This window comes from Saccostrea cucullata, unplaced genomic scaffold (assembly GCF_032062105.1).
Source record: "Saccostrea cucullata isolate Sc308-1 unplaced genomic scaffold, CSIRO_AGI_Scuc_v1 ctg14225, whole genome shotgun sequence".
Classification (NCBI taxonomy): domain Eukaryota; kingdom Metazoa; phylum Mollusca; class Bivalvia; order Ostreida; family Ostreidae; genus Saccostrea; species Saccostrea cuccullata.
Window position 1 is genome coordinate 1 of NW_026920035.1, and position 16,527 is coordinate 16,527.

The 16,527-nt window shown below is 33.2% G+C and overlaps 2 long non-coding RNA genes across 3 annotated transcripts; both read right to left on the reverse strand.

The window, feature by feature from the left end:
• Positions 1-7,660: 7,660 nt before the first annotated feature.
• On the reverse strand, positions 7,661-16,515 carry LOC134241929 (uncharacterized). Of its 2 annotated transcripts, none has more exons than XR_009986763.1 (4): positions 16,469-16,515; positions 13,850-14,056; positions 13,461-13,529; positions 7,661-7,740 (listed from the first exon to the last, which is right to left on the reverse strand). It is a non-coding gene; the product is annotated as an uncharacterized LOC134241929 (long non-coding RNA). The 2 variants fall into 2 exon arrangements; XR_009986762.1 differs by lacking the exon at positions 16,469-16,515 and adding an exon at positions 16,285-16,346.
• Positions 9,618-12,282, reverse strand: LOC134241922 (uncharacterized). Its single transcript, XR_009986761.1, has 3 exons — positions 12,241-12,282; positions 11,135-11,321; positions 9,618-10,205 (listed from the first exon to the last, which is right to left on the reverse strand). It is a non-coding gene; the product is annotated as an uncharacterized LOC134241922 (long non-coding RNA).
• Positions 16,516-16,527: the final 12 nt, after the last annotated feature.

Below are 16,527 nucleotides of genomic sequence, written 5' to 3' on the forward strand. Positions count from 1 at the left end.
TAGTTGCTTATATACAATATGGAATTAGTAAAATGTGTTAAATATACTTTCTTAACCTGGAATTTTAGGTTATAAGAACGGGGTTTTTTTTATTTCATTGAAGCAATAACACCTATTTATTAAAACTTTTCAAAGAAAAGTCGTGATGAATTACTCGTGGCGATTGGCGCGAAATTTTGAACAGTGACCCGCCTTTCATAGTTCTAAGACAGAAGCACTGTTGCAGAAGTAGATTTAGAGTGATATCCCAATAGCGTAATATTGAACGTGTTGGATTTTCATGCTGGCGACTTGGGTTCAATCCCCCTTGTGTGCAATTTTTTTTTCACTTTTTAGCTCGATTTTACGTTTTTTTTTTTTAAATCGGACGGAAGACCTCTCGTTGCTCGCAACGAGATCGTTTCTAGTTATTATTATTTTTCTTCTTGGGAAAATTTTGTCCGCGAATGATCTTGTAAAGTACACATCCGATTAAGGGGAAACCTTTTTAGGATAAGTAGGCATGTTATGTAGATTTGCGGAACGAAGGTCATTTTGCGCGCACGTGCTTGCAAGAGCGCGCACGTGCAACACGTGAAATGACCAATATACTTGAAATTGCCGTAACTTTTACATTTTTTTATGTAATGCTTTGATATTTAGAATATATAGACATATTATAAATGTAGATGAGATGACATTGTCAACATGCCATTTTGCGCGCACGTGCTTGCAAGAGCGAGCACGTGCAACACGTGAAATGACCAATATAATGGATATAGCCGTAACTTTTCTATATTTTGATGAAATCTTTTGAAATTTATAATGTAAGGATATATTAGTAGTGTAGACAAGATGACATGATCAAAAAAGCAAGATCTCACGCGCATGCACGTGCGCTTCGCTCTGATTGGCTGAAACTAAAGTCTCAATATCTTTCTTGTTTTTTGACGAAATCATTTGAAATTTTGAACATAGCCATGCATTAGGATGTCCTACAACATGATATATAGAAATTATCATGAAAACACGTGCATGCACGTGCGCTGCAATCTGATTGGCTGAAACTTTAAATAGCTATTACTCCCTTGCTTTTCAACCAAACAGGATGGGATTTGGAACATAGATATATAAAATTAACTTCTACAAGAAGGTATGGTCACCATGCACATGCATACACGTGCGTGTACGTGAGTTGCAATCTGATTGGCTGAAACTTTAAACAGTTATAACTCCCTTGGTTTTCAACCAAACAAGATGGGATTTGGAACATAAATATATATATAATGGACTTCTACAAGAAGGTATGGTCACCATGCTCATGTATGCACGTGCGTGCACGCGAAATGGGTAAAATCAAAAATACACTTGAATGGGCGAATTTTTTTAATACTCTTGGATTAAATATTTTAATATTTAGTATATTAAAATATATAGATTGTGTAGACAAGATGATATGGTCATTACGTACATGCATTCACATGCGCACACATGCAATGCTAAAATCTGAATGAGCATTGTACATTTCTGGGTAAACGTTGTTAAAGTCTCAAATCCATAGAGTTTGTGTTATTTAATGAAGCTTACAGGGAATATGGCACCGAAAGGGAGTTGGGGAGCGTTTGGGGAACATCTGTAACGGTCCCCGTTACAATTAGCACTAGTTATTATTATTATTATTATGTTCCCCAAACGAAGTTTGGGAACATATTGTTTTTACTTTTTCTGAATGTTTTCTTTGTTCTCCGGTACTTTTTTGTCCGCGAGTGTTCTCGTAAACTACTCATCCGATCTAGGTGAAACCTTTTTAGGGTCACTAGGTATGTTATGTAGATGTGCGGAACGAAGGTCATTTTGCGCGCACGTGCGTGCAGGTGCGCGCACGTGTAACACGTGAAATGACCAATATAATAGATTTAGCCGTAACTTTTTAAATATTGGATGAAATGCTTTGAAACTCATAATATAAGGATATAATAGTAGTATAGACATGATGACATGGTCAAAATAGCAAGATCTCACGCGCATGCAGGTGCCCTTCGCTGCGATTGGCTGAAACTTAAAGTCTAAATATCTATTTTGTTTTCTGACAAAATCCTTTGAAATTTTGAACATAGTCTTACATTATGAAGATCTACAGCATGATATATAAGAATAATCATGAACGCACGCACATGCACGTGTGCTGCAATCTGATTGGCTGAAACTTTAAATGCCTACAACTTTCTTGGTTCTCAATAATACAGGGTGAAATTTCAAATATGAATAGATATAATGATTGCCTACATTATACTACTATCAAAAGTAAATACATGGACGTGCATGCACATGCGACCGCACACAATGTATTAAAAGACAGTATACTTGAGTGTTTGATGTTCATGCAGAATTAAGAACTTCTAAATGTCAAGACATGTAACATACTGAAGCATGCAGATCTTTTTACCCTTGACCTTGAAACTTAGGTCAAGGTCACTGGTAACCTGAATAAAATGTTGATATTAACTATTTACCAAAATCACCTTGACCTATGAACTTGAAATCGACCTTAACCTTTGTCCTTGACCCAAGGGTAAAAAGAAACATGAAGTACATTTACATGTATCTAGAAACACCTTTCAGAGTTTATTTCGGTTGACAGGTTAGAAGTTAAAGAGGTGGTGGTTTTTTATGACCTTGACCTTTCATCCAAATGTCACAATCAATCTTAAGTTCTTGGAATAAGATACAAGATTCAACTCCAACGTTAAATAGGTTAAGAATAAAAATAACCCCCCCCCCACACACACACACACAAACAAATCAAATTAATGGCAACGTAGAGAATCACTGTTAAACTCAAATAACACCTCGGACCCATATAAAATTTCAGGAAAACTGCAGAAAAGAGCTCGAGGAAAGTGTATTAAAATATTTCATTTGAGTTTCCAAAGTAGATAGAAATTATTAATTTATACAGAAAAAATTACAAATCCTGTCGTGTTTAAAATTAAAGTGCAGATGACCAAAGTTGGCATATAAGCCTTTTATAGCCTATTTATTCAGATGTCGTTAATAGCATTCGATTCTACTGATTTGAAATAATATTTTAATACCAAGCATCCTTTGTTTAATTATGTTCCCCAAACGAAGTTGGGGAACATATTGTTTTTACTCTGTTTCTTATTATTATGTTCCCCAAACGAAGTTGGGGAACATATTGTTTTTACTCTGTTTCTTATTATTATTATGTTCCCCAAACGAAGTTGGGGAACATATTGTTTTTACTCTGTTTCTTATTATTATTATGTTCCCCAAACGGAGTTTGGGAACATATTGTTTTTACTCTGTTTCTTATTATTATTATTTTTTTTCTTATTTGTTCTCCGGTACTTTTTTGTCCGCGAGTGTTCTCGGAAACTGTTCACCCAATTGAGCTAAAACCTTTTTAGGGTTAATAGGTGTGTAGTGTAGGTGTGCGGAACGAAGGTCATTTTGCTCGCATGTGCCTGCACGTGCGTGCGCGTGATATGAGTGAATTGACTGATATACTTAATATAGCTATAACTTTTACATTTTTTGATGAAATGCTTCGAAACTCATTACATAAGGATATATTAATTGTGTTAATAATATGACACTGTCAAATTAGCGCGAACTCACGCGCATGCACGTGCGCTGTGCTCTGATTGGCTGAAACAAAAATCTCAGTATCTCTTTTGTTTTTCGATGAAATGCTTTGAAATTTTAAACATTGTCATGAATTAGGATATTCTACAATATAATATGAAAAATATTTCATGAAATCACGCGCATGCACGTGCGCTGCAATCTGATTGGCTGAAACTTTAAATGGCTATATCTCCTTTGTTTTTTGACGAAATGCTTTGAAATTTGAAACATTTTCATGCATTAAGATATCCTGCAATATGATACACAAAAAATTTCAAGAAATCACGCGCATGCACTTGTGCTGCAATCTGATTGGCTGAAACTTTAAATGGCTATATCTCCTTTGTTTTTTGACGAAATGCTTTGAAATTTAAAACATAGTCATGCTTTAGGATAACCTACAATATAATATAAAGCAATTGTCGAGAAAACACGCGCATGCACGTGCTCTGCAATCTGATTGGCTTAAACTTAAAATGGCTATAACTCCCTTGTTTTTCAACCAAACAGGATGGGATTTAGAACATAGATAGATATAAGGGCCTCCTACAAGAAGGTATGGTCATCATACATGTGCACGCACGTGCGTGCATATGGAACGAGTGAAATTAAAAATACACTTGAATGAGTGATTTTTAATACTTTTGGACTAAATGGTTTACAATAAAGTGTATTTAAATATATCAAAAGTGTAGACAAAATTATATGATCATTACGCACGTGCATTCACAATCGCACGGGTGCAATGTTAAAATTTGAATATAATTTGTATCCTTTTGGGAAAATGTTGTTAAAGTCAAAAATGCACAGATTTTATCTTATTTAATGAAGGCTTACAGGGAATATGGCACCAAAAGGGAGTTGGAGAGCGTTTGGGGAACATCTGTAACGGTTCCCGTTACAATTAGCACTAGTTTTTTTTCTTATTTCTTCTCCTGTACTTTTTTGTCCGCGAGTGTTCTCAGAAACTGTTCACCCAACTGAGCTAAAACCTTTTTAGGGTTAATAGGTGTGTAGTGTAGGTGTGCGGAACGAAGGTCATTTTGCGCGCATACGCATGCACGTGCGTGCGCGTGAAATGAGTGAATTGACTGATATATTTAATATGGATGTAACTTCTATATTTTTTGATGAAATGTTTTGAAACTCATTATATAAGGATATATAAGATGTATAGATATGATTACATGGTCAAATTTGCATGAACTCACGCGCATGCACGTGCACTTTGCTCTGATTGCCTGAAACAAAATCCTCAATATCTTTTTTGTTTTTCGATGAAATGCTTTGAAATTTATAACATAGTCATACATTAGGATTCCCTACAATATGATATATAAAAATTTTCGTGAAATCACGTGCATGCACGTGCGCTGCAATCTGATTGGCTGAAACTTTAAATGACTATAACTCCCTTGGTTTCCAACCAAACATGATGGGATTTAGAACATAGATAGACATAAAGGACTCCTACAATATGGTATGGTCAGCATTTACATGCATGCACGTGCGTGCACGTGCACTTTGCTCTGATTGGCTGAAACAAAAATCTCAATATCTTTTCTGTTTTCTGACAAAATGCTTTGAAATTTAAAACATAGGCATACTTTAAGATGTCCTACAATATGATATATAATAATTGTCATGAAAACACGCGCATGTACGTGCGCTGCAATCTGATTGGCTTAAACTTTAAAATGGCTATAAATCCCTTGTTTTTCAACCAAACAAGATGGGATTAAGAACATAGACAGGCATAATGGACTCCTACAAGAAGGTATGGTCATCATGCACGTGCGTGCACGTGCAGTGAGTAAAATAGTGTAGACAAGATGATATAGTCATTACGCTCATGCAGTGTTGTTTAAGTCTTAAATGCATAGATTCTGCCTATTTTAATGAAACTTACAGGAATATGGCACTAAAAGGGAGTTGGGGAGCGTTTGGGGAACATCTGTAACGGTTCCCGTTACAATTAGCACTAGTTTTTAATGAGATTCATGTTGTTAGATTATCCATATCCTGAGAATATTTCTATTTTGCGTCTTGTTCAATATTATGCGTATACATTTTTCTTTATTGGGATCTTTGAAATCATATTATGTTTCATGAAAGGTTAATTTCTGTTCAAAATTTTGTTATTCTTGTATATGAAATGGGTCGCAAGATATGCGCCTTAAACCTAATCGAAATGAGAAAAGGATCAAATTAGTACATGTAATATTAATTGTAGCTTCACTGTTGTGAAGAATAAATGATTTGTTTGATTGCTTTGTTCTTCTGTAAAAAATAAAAAATGTTAAAACACTGCAGGAGTTTGACTTGCTTGTGTCCAAGGTAAGGTAAAATTAGCTTTGTTTCATAAATAATGAGGGCGAAATGTCATAAATGTCTTTCTGGATCCTGACGTTAATTGCAACATCTGCGTAAGAAATCCTTTTAAATACTTAACGATTTTTAAAAACAGTTTTTCTAACCTTTAAACCTTCATTAATAATTAGCAAGTCTACATAAATCTTTAATCAACCTCTTTGTTTCTAGTAACATAAAATGTCAAGAAAGTAACAATTAATGTTTTTTGCCCAAAGGAATTTCCAAAAACTGGTTTTTGCTAAAGATCAGATGCAGACAAGAAAATAACATTTAGCAATCTGTTTCTTTGGCGTAAAAATGTTCCTTAATAGAGAGCAATTTAAGCACAACAAAAGGATGCCGTTTGGTCAACAATGGAACCGATGAGGACAAATCTTGGGAGAATTATAAGAAAATTACAGTGCCAGATGCTCGTTATGGATTTTCAACAAATGCGTGCGTCCTCTTGAGCGTTTACATTAAATTGTGTTATTTGCAAACGAGCGAGCGAAAGAGATAGAGAGCAAGAAAGAGAGAGACAGAAAGAGAAAGAACGAAAAAGAAATTTACTTTTCTTGTAGAATCGTTAGATGAAGTGCTCTCCGATGTTTCTTCTCCAAATGTTTAACCGACTTGTCAATAACGTCCTTGGCAAGTCCCTCTGAGCTCAGAATTTCACGAACCCTGGACGGCATCATAAAGTCTAGATCAAAGTCCTCTGGTCCTGTGTCCATGGTGCCCTCCCGTTGGAATTTAAGTTTTCCAATCTCTGATTGGTCATTAATCTGGATGTCGTCGTCATAGTAACCACAATCTTCAGGCCAGTTTTCCTCGTCATAACTTTCATTGGCCACAATGAACTGTTTCGGGGCATTGAACATTTCCACAACTTTAACCTTTGCCATTTTCCGGTTTTGGTTAAACAAATTTCTTTTAAAATGGTCATATTTACCATAAGTCTGCATATTGTTTCAAACAAGTTTCATCAACGAAGTGTATGATAAATACCTATACCTAAAAGTCTATCATGCATATTTTTGGATATTGATTTTCAGGTAACTACATGCTACACGGAACAGTTAGAAATCCAAAGCAGAAAGTAATAAATAATAGACAATGCTCGATCCTTCCAAACAGTCATTGCTTTATGATAAATTGAACTCAACATGCAAAGCTTAACGTTGTCAAAGACTGGAGGTCACACCTTAGCACTTCTTTAGTACCAAAGGAGTGACTAAAAGATCAAAGGCGAGAGAAAAGCTTTTTCCTTCCAGAAGGAAAACCATATACATGTACATGTAGGTCTTTTGGCAATACGACTTTTCTGATCCTGTTTTTTAACTGCTTCTAGAAGCTCTTATTCCATACCATACACGATGTATTTGATGACGAAAAATCAACAAAATCACATGCATTGAGTCAAGGGAAACAACATATTGATTGCATGTCATAGTTGAATTAAAGGCATAGTTATAGTTAATTGCAACCTTAAATCAAGAAGCATGTCTTTTAACTTACATGTTCAAAGACATCGTTTGCATTTGCCAAATCAATCATTAATGACTGGGCATTATGGACATCTGGGAATATTAAGATTCGACCAGAAATCATCAAAGACATTTCTGATGAAAATCAGTTTATTTGAAATCAATCAATGCACAAAAGCAAAGCAAAATAACACTTAAATCGACATAAAAGCAAAATGTAATACCACTAAAAGAAACGCAAAGTAATTATACACTAACATGTCTTCTCTGTCTGCAATAGAAAAGGATAGATATCTCGTGTCGTTTAAAAGATGCAGCAAATCTGGGAATCATGATCAGCAATTGATTTTGAATTAAAATATATTTTAATATTTGAGTTGGAATTATGTATGATTTTTTTTTCAAATCTAACTTCAAACACTAAGTCTTTTTCAGATTCATTACCATTTCAATTAATTTAGTACATGTAGTAATTATTTATTATCCCCTCTCAACGGAGTAGGAGGAGATACAGTAGTGCAATTGTGTATCTGGTAGTTTGTGTATGTGTGTTAGTATGTCCAGTGCGAAACGGAAATGATTTAATTTGCATCGGAATCGAAATCAACAGCTGCTTTGATTTACGGCTATGCTCTCATTTTTTATGCTCTTTGCAAGGGGATGCTCCGCTTTGCGTTGCCCTTGTTACTCACGTAAGTAAAGGATTCTGAGCTTCATTTAATAAAACATATCTTGTAGCAAACGTAAGTGCAAAGATCTCAATTAAACTTTCCAGTAAATTAAGTGGGTATAAAAATCTGTAAATGCCAAACTGAAGGCTGCTGCTACTCATATTCATCTTGGTTTATGACTTACTTTAGTGGACAAAAGATACAAATATATCCTTCTTTATGTAATTTTATAGTACTTTTCCATTTAAGAGCATGTCTACGAGAAAACCATGCAAGAGGTTATGGGAGCGAGGTTCTCAGATCAACTTCATGTTTTGTATGTAAATTTCTTCTATAATATGAAATATTTTGCCACAAAATTTTTTTCAGTGTGGTCTCACTTAAGGGGGTAAATCGACATTGTTACTAAAAATAGAATTCTTGGTCCTTACGCAGGGTGAAAACAGGAATTTTATAGGATTTTAAATTTAAAAATTCAGCATTTTACTTGATAATGATATAAAATATCCAAATATGGCTGAAAGTCACAAGACACACTTGTTTCAGAAAAATTTTCAGAATCACAAACTGTGCCCTCGTTTAAGTGCAAAAAGGTCACAAATCTGGCATATTTCCAGATTTTTGAAAACTGGTGAAAATATTCATTTTTCAAAAACCTATAACTCAGAAAGTAACGCTTAGAATCAACTCAATCTCATACCAATTATTAGACAACATGTCTGTCTACATTATATAAAAAATCTGTCTTTGGACTCTCAAATATTTTGCTGTACTTTTTACTTAAAGTTGGACATTTTTTGTGAATTTTCAAATTTTGTCATCCCTGAACTTCAGCAAGGAGTTATTTGCTGATTTAAATATTTTCAAGAATTCAAATTTTGCTGTTGAAAAATACCAGTATATTGAAAATTTTTGTTTTCAATCAATAATTATTTTTTAAGGGGTTAAATGGGGTTAAATTGGGGGGGGGGGGGTTAGCAGAATTGTATTATTTTACTTTTTCTTTGAGCAGGGTGATATTCACATACTGTTTAGTACCTGTTTGTTAATCAGTAGACCAAGTGTGTTCTCTCTTATCTTAAACAAAAAACTTCCTTAATAAATAATAAACAAAGTACACTGTTATCTACTAATAAGTAGATGACCCCTTTTAATTTGGAGTTCACAAGGTCAAAGGTCAAGGGTTATAATTCTCGATATACCAGTATGTAGATTTTAATCATTCAAAATCGTGAGGACCCATTGTTTGACAGACATGAAATTTAGTACATTGGTTTCTTGAGGACCCCTTTAGATTTTGAGGTCACAATGTTAAAGGTCAAGGGTCAAACTGAACAAAAAGGAATATCAGAGCTATTTTCTTGACAGATATATTGTAATGGCAACAACCTCAAAATGAATGAACACAAAGTTTTAAAAATCTACAAATTAGGACATTAATTATTTTATAATTTTTAATTTTATTGCATATTAAAATTTTAATATTACTCAATAACTAAGTACATTCAACAACAAATAAATTACAATGCTTGACTGCTTCCTGATATTTTATATTCACTTCCAAAATTAAAATGACCTTGAAATTTTGTATGCTTGAAAAAAAATCCACTTGCTTAAGTATACATCATGGTTCTAAATTAGGGTAAGATTTAAAAGAAAAAATCAAGGTTTCCCCAAATCATATTCTGAATTACTTGCTATAACTGTATACAGGAAATTAGTCTTTATAATAGTTTTATATTTGGTAAAACTAAAGCACTGCTGACCTTGAACTTTGATCTTTTCTAAGATAACAAACACTTAAAATTTACTCTGAATTTCTGTGTATTCCTGCAAGTGAACCCTGATACATATTAAATATCATTTGGGTTGATCTTGAGGTCTCAATCTTTCAAAATCTATAAGGTGTATCCAAACTATTTTGTTCAGTATGACCCCATTTTCTTCCTATGTATCATCCAATAACTTCTGGAGAAAATTTAACAAGCACTGAAATTTCCACTTCTGGTTTAAAGAACAACTGGACTGTCTCCAAATACACAAGAGTAGTACTCAAAGCAGGTACCTGTGAAAAAACACAGTTTTCAAATTAAATTGAAATAAACCATACTAGACATATTCAAAGATTTTTAAAATGAATGTCATGTTTATGATAATGATACATTTAAATTAATCAATTGAAGAAAATGTCATCAAATGATTTAGGTAAGATTCTTCACAAATTCTTCTGGCTTTCTTTGAAGAAAACAAGAGCTTCATATATCCTTGAAGTAAAGTAATAGAGTAGGGAAAAATGCATGTGGCAAATTGACAGACAGACAAGGCAATTCCTTTCCATGTACTATAGTATACAGTTATGAAATGGGTATGAGGGAAATAGCAAATTTATGATTCCCAGAGGGAGGAAACTATTTCCCAGAGGAAATAATTTTCTGCCGAGGGGAACAATAAATTTGTTATTTCCCGAGTTCCCATTCCATAACTTTTTTATTATACCGAAACAATGATAGGCGATTTAAATTTTTTTAACCAGATATTCCAACATTTAAAAATAAACTGTAGAGGCATAATTACAAATGCATGCGGTTTAACACAATGTATGATAAGTGAAGCATCGTGTCCTTAAACAATTAAATTATTTTTTAAAAAGTATTTTCACTGACATTTCGAAAAATTATCGTTGTCTTCATTTTGGTAGAATTCAAGTATGATTTTGACATCGCACGTCGAAATGTTTTGATGTCATGGCTACATTGCTAATAACATGACATCACAGACTCGAGATTCCTTGAACACTCCACCCACTGAACACTTTGATTGGTTAAAATTACTAATAAATATTCATGAGGGAGTAGTCCAAGGGAGCAACTCTGATTTTCCAGGGAGTAGTCTTCAGATGAGGGCAATAGTCACTTATCAGGGAAATAGAGTTTTATGGTATTAATTTATACAGAGTAATGACAGTAGAGGTATAATAATATAACACATCTTTACCATTTCCTCAGCAGTGATAAGTAGTTGGTAATTCTAATGCTGCATCTGCATTGTCTTTCCTCTTCTTATTTCTGGATTCTGTACACAAAACTACATTGGACACCCTATGTAGTAATTCTTTATAGCTCCACAGCTGAAAATCCCATTGTAAAGCCCAGCCCTAACCAGGGAAATGAATTTGAATAATCTGAAATTGCACGAGAAATATAAGAATGAAAGGAAATATTCTTTACAACGTATAATTTCCCAGACTTATATTTATAATATTTAATTAGTTATGTTTTAAACACAAACTTGTCAAGGAACACATGGTGACCTTTATTTTAAAAGTATGAGATTATGAGATTTTTTATAATCAAGCAGCCACATATAAGGCAATAATGGTGATTTAATTGACAGTGAAGACCCACCTATCCAATTCTTAATGTACCCTATTAGTAAACAGTCTTTGAAAACCCTGGACCTATTCAACTTTTCATCCCCTCTTCATCACCCCACAAAGGCTACTTATGCTATTTATAATTATTTTGCAATATTGTTGAATTTATACAGATATTTTTATTGCTACATGTAAAAGTACCAAACTTGAACAATTGTTGAAATTTCTCTTGACAGGTTTGCTAGGTATATATTCAGGTCCAGTACAATCACTAGATTTAGCTACATAGGTATTTTTTATAGAAAAAATTAATTTGGTAGCTAAATAAAGCTACTTCAGGTAGGTAAATAAAGCTGACTAAGTAGGTATAAATCAGAGAGCAGCCCCCAAGATGCCAAAGTTTTTTGGTAATGTATTTTTACAATAGTATTTGTTTTTAATTTATTTGTACTTAACCTTGTGTTGTACATGTGTTTTTGATTTATTATGTGATGTGTTCATTCTAATAAATCTAAACCGTTTCCTTTTGTCATGTTGTGTATAAATTCAAGCTAGTGGACGTATTTATAGCTATATCTAGTGATTGTACCAGACCTGATAGTGTCTTGTAAAAATCTTCTCTTGTCCATAATCAAGTCCCCATCAAAATTGTTTATTTATTTATATTTTCACCTATCAATAGGCCTTTTTATAAGGTACATAGTAATATAAACCAAGATCCACCTACCTGTTTCTTTTTCAAATTCAAACATTGTTGATTCGGTATCATCACATAACTACATCCGTCTTGCTACCAAATGCTGTCAGAATCATATTCATCAAAATCAGAGCCATAATCCGAAGACTCGTTGACAATTCACGCACTTGAATCTTTTTCTAGGGACGTACAAAACGGTAAACAAAACGTCTCAGGATGCCATAATGTTTACACGTGGTAACGGAGTACTTCGATCCCGATGGTTTTCATAATGTTTTATGCATTTTAAACATAGGCCACTAGTATATACGTAACAAATTACATTCACAGGAGGGACAATTTTCTTCAAATCACACATAATTGATGCCTTAAACGATTAGATGACAGAAATCTGTTTATAAACTTCGTAAACATAATCATTATCTACCTTCTCTACAGAAGAGCGCAACAGGGGAGATAATTCTAACAAAATCTAAATAAATAGTAAAATACGTTTTTTTTTCACAGGAAAAGCAGGGAAAAATTATTTATAGCTTTTATAAGATTAAAAATAATTTTCATTGTTTATATTTGTAAATATTTTACACAAAATTCATTAAAATTACTGTTAAAAGTAAAACTTATAAAATCATGAATTTTTCCCTCATTTGAATTTGGGGTAATTTCATTACGATATAACTTTTCTGTCCTTGAGAGTCCAAAGGTGGATTTTACATATTGTTTGGATAATATCCTAGAGATTCTTAAATGCACAAAATTCTGAAAAAAGAAGCGTTACTTTCTAAGAAATGTATCCCTGAATATTAACAAAAAATGAACCATTATCATTTCTTGGCACCATGCCAATATTTGTGCCCTCGTGACAGCCATCTATATAGGGGTTTTACAAAAAAAAATGATTCCAACTTAATTTTACGACTTAATTCTATGAGAAAACATGGCCCTTTTATTTATATATTGTTTTTTTCTTTTTTACTTTTAACTATTGAAATTGTCATTTTTTCACCAACTTTTTTGCATTTTCCCTTGAATATTGACCAAAATGAATTATTGGCTGTTACTAAAAATAGAAACAACCGATGCAAAAATAAACAACATATTTTTGACTTTCATTGGGTGTCCTTTAAGTTCATAATAAAAATTAGTTTGTTCTTGAGAGTGCCTATCAGAGCATTTTTCTATATATCTGCATGGTTTTCTCGTAGACAGGCTCTTAAGTAGTATCTTCAGTGTGTGTGATCACAGCTTACCTTTTGTTTTTAAGTTTTGGCAAGCGTATTGTTTTAATACATTTGTGTTCATCTTTCTGAAACTGGTGACTGAAAAAAAAAATAAACCAGTTCTAAATATTTGGTGATAAATTGAAGAATTCTCTTATTTGTGAAGCATATTTCTTCCTTTTGAAAATTTTGCCTCTGGACTTGATCATCATCGTCGGATTTCCAGTGTTTTTCCACTATAAATTCCTTTGGAAAAAGTGAGACTGATATTAAAAAGTAATCTTGTCTTAGTTTATGGCCCCAGACCCAGGTGATTGGTGATGAGTAAAAACACAAATGGGTATCCGACGGATGGTTTATAATATGAATGAACGAATGGACCGGATGGTGAAACTACGTGAAGTTGAAAATACACCTACCATTTGGCACCAGTCAGGCTAACTGAAAACTTTTCTTTGGGTTGCTGAAAGTACGCTAAATCTATTATCCGGTCCAATGTCCGAAGTCTCCGCTCTCCAAGGAAGGCTTGCATTGGTCATGTCTTGATTTTCATTGATGATTTCATTCAATTCACAGTATCTTCGTTGTATTTGTGACACCCAAACAAAATCTCCTCAGATGCTTGACTGTAAACAGAGTCTGTGTTATTATCCTTTTATGAACGACCAGCAGGGCTACAAATGAAAATTCTTTCGTCTTATTCATTTTCTTGGTTAATTCCCATTTTTATTTTTTAATCTCAAAGATTATAACCAAAGAAAACTAAAGTGTGCCGGAAGCACAGATTTTCCCCCATTGACCGGTACTAGGGTGTGTTTATGGTAGCCTTGCATGACTAGAAATTTTCCGATTAATTGAATGAAATCAATCATAAATAAAAACCTTCATACCTTTCAGTTGGAATTTTGGAAATAATTCCACAGGAATCTTTATTAAAGATGCGGATGAGAAAATTATTTCCGATCTTATTTTGATCAAGTGGTAGATTGAAGGGAAAAACAATGCCATAAAAATCCAACATAAAATAGATTACACGTCTTCTCGGGTGTTTATGAAACCGTGAACAACTCCATAAAAAGGTGTAATCAAAGAAAGGCCTCTGTGTCATTAAGAATTCTATTAGTGTTTAATACCAATTTTATGAACAATATACGGTATCAATTAGACAAATGAAAGATTTATAAGACATTTTTTTTTGGATTGAGAGAGATCTCTTGCAGGCGGCGAATCTTGGATTCAAAGGTTGCAAAACACGCCCCATACAGGATCATGGAAACTGAAAATTCCTTAATTTAACTCATCCAATGTCCAAATGTTTGTTGTCGAAATATTTTACACCTTCAACTTTTTCAATAAACCTTAACAAATTCTACTACAATGTAATTTCAACCAAACTTGCCTAAAATGTTTCTTTAGGTTGAGGGGATTCTTGATTAATATGAGGAGTTTCCGAAAGGGATACCAAACTGTTTGTCAAAAGAATTGACTTCACATATTCCATTTTCACATCCTTATTTTTTTTAATATGTCTTCATTTTATAAATAGATCATATTCTTGCGCAAAAGTAGGATGAAATTAAAAAACAGAAGCAGGCTACTATCAAATAAATTTAGGTTACAGGACTTTCATCAGTCTTGTGAGCATTCCTTAATATCTACGGCTAATAAAAGATCAATATTAGCAAACTCCGTTTATCGTTGGGTTGAATTTTGCCTTAAAGGTTTCAAACAAATAACAAAGGCCGTTGTTTTATACTTTTTTAGACTATGGTTTGTTCCAATTACCTGATCAGAGGACTTGCGACATGCAAAACCGGTCTAAAGAGGGTGCTTACTCTCCCCACGCACTTGCTCTGACCTTATTGTTTCCAGAGATCCATGTTAATGTTGTGTTCACGATTTGTATTGGTTAAGGTAGTCCGATCCTCAGGTTTATAAAATAAGCAGTTCATAGTTAACCTTTCCCGTATAAATTAGGCCCTGCCTCCTTACTTCAACCTTAACTGTGCTGCGTTAAGTAATCAAAAATACTCATGAAAGTGTCTCTAAATCCATAAAGTTATGTAAATTTATCCACAGTATTTCTTTAAAGTTAATGATTAAAATTAATCATATTAAAAAGGGAAAAATGCCAGACATCCAATATTTTTTGCAGAAAAAACAAAATTGGAATATGAGCAATGCATTTTCTAATTGCAAATTGATAAACAAATATATTTTAGGTTAAAAAACGATAGGTATCCAGGCATTCAGAGAAATTGTCATGCTTGTTATACGTGTTTGATACTTTTTGTCTCTATTTCCGCCATGTATTCTATAATACATTGTGTAAAAGGCTGTAACTATCACTGCAAGACACCAAAAATCACTTCTCATTTCATGATATCTTTGCTAATAAGCATTGATATCTTTGGCTGGATTCAATAAAATCTTATCTCTCTAAAATTGTAATTTTTTTTCTCCTTTTATAGGGTTAAATTTGTCAACTCTTACAGGACCTTTTCTAAGATGTCCAAAGACCTTGAAACTCATGAAGATAAATGTAATGAAAATTGTTGCATGAAAAAAAATCATTTTCAAGCTTCATCTTGATGTATTTCAAATAGAATTAAAAAAATTTGAAGTTATCCCTCCTCTCTGAGGATCGAATATCCTTAAGAAGAGTTCTGAGAACACGTTTTTTTTTAATTATTTAAATCGTTTTCAGAACCTCAAATTTTCAAAACTTATTTGCACATCTACAGGACACCAACAATTACATACGTATATAGATAAAAATAAAAAAGATATGGTTTTCGCATGAAATGTGAGTTCTGTGATTTATTTTTCGATAAAAGAAATGGGTTTTACTTACAATCTATTCCAGAATAAAAATCAAATTTCCGATGCCTTATTTCACATTTCACATCATTTCAGAAATATTTTTGCTGCCAGCTTTAAAAAAATTATTCTTCGTTTGAATTAATGATATATTTTTTTTTAATTTTACAGAACATTTTGCCGTTTGCCAAGTCATCTATAAATGTCCTCTTACTCACCATTAATCTCCCTCCTCTATTTTAATCTAGCTGCGTTTGTCTGCACATCTTTATGTTGT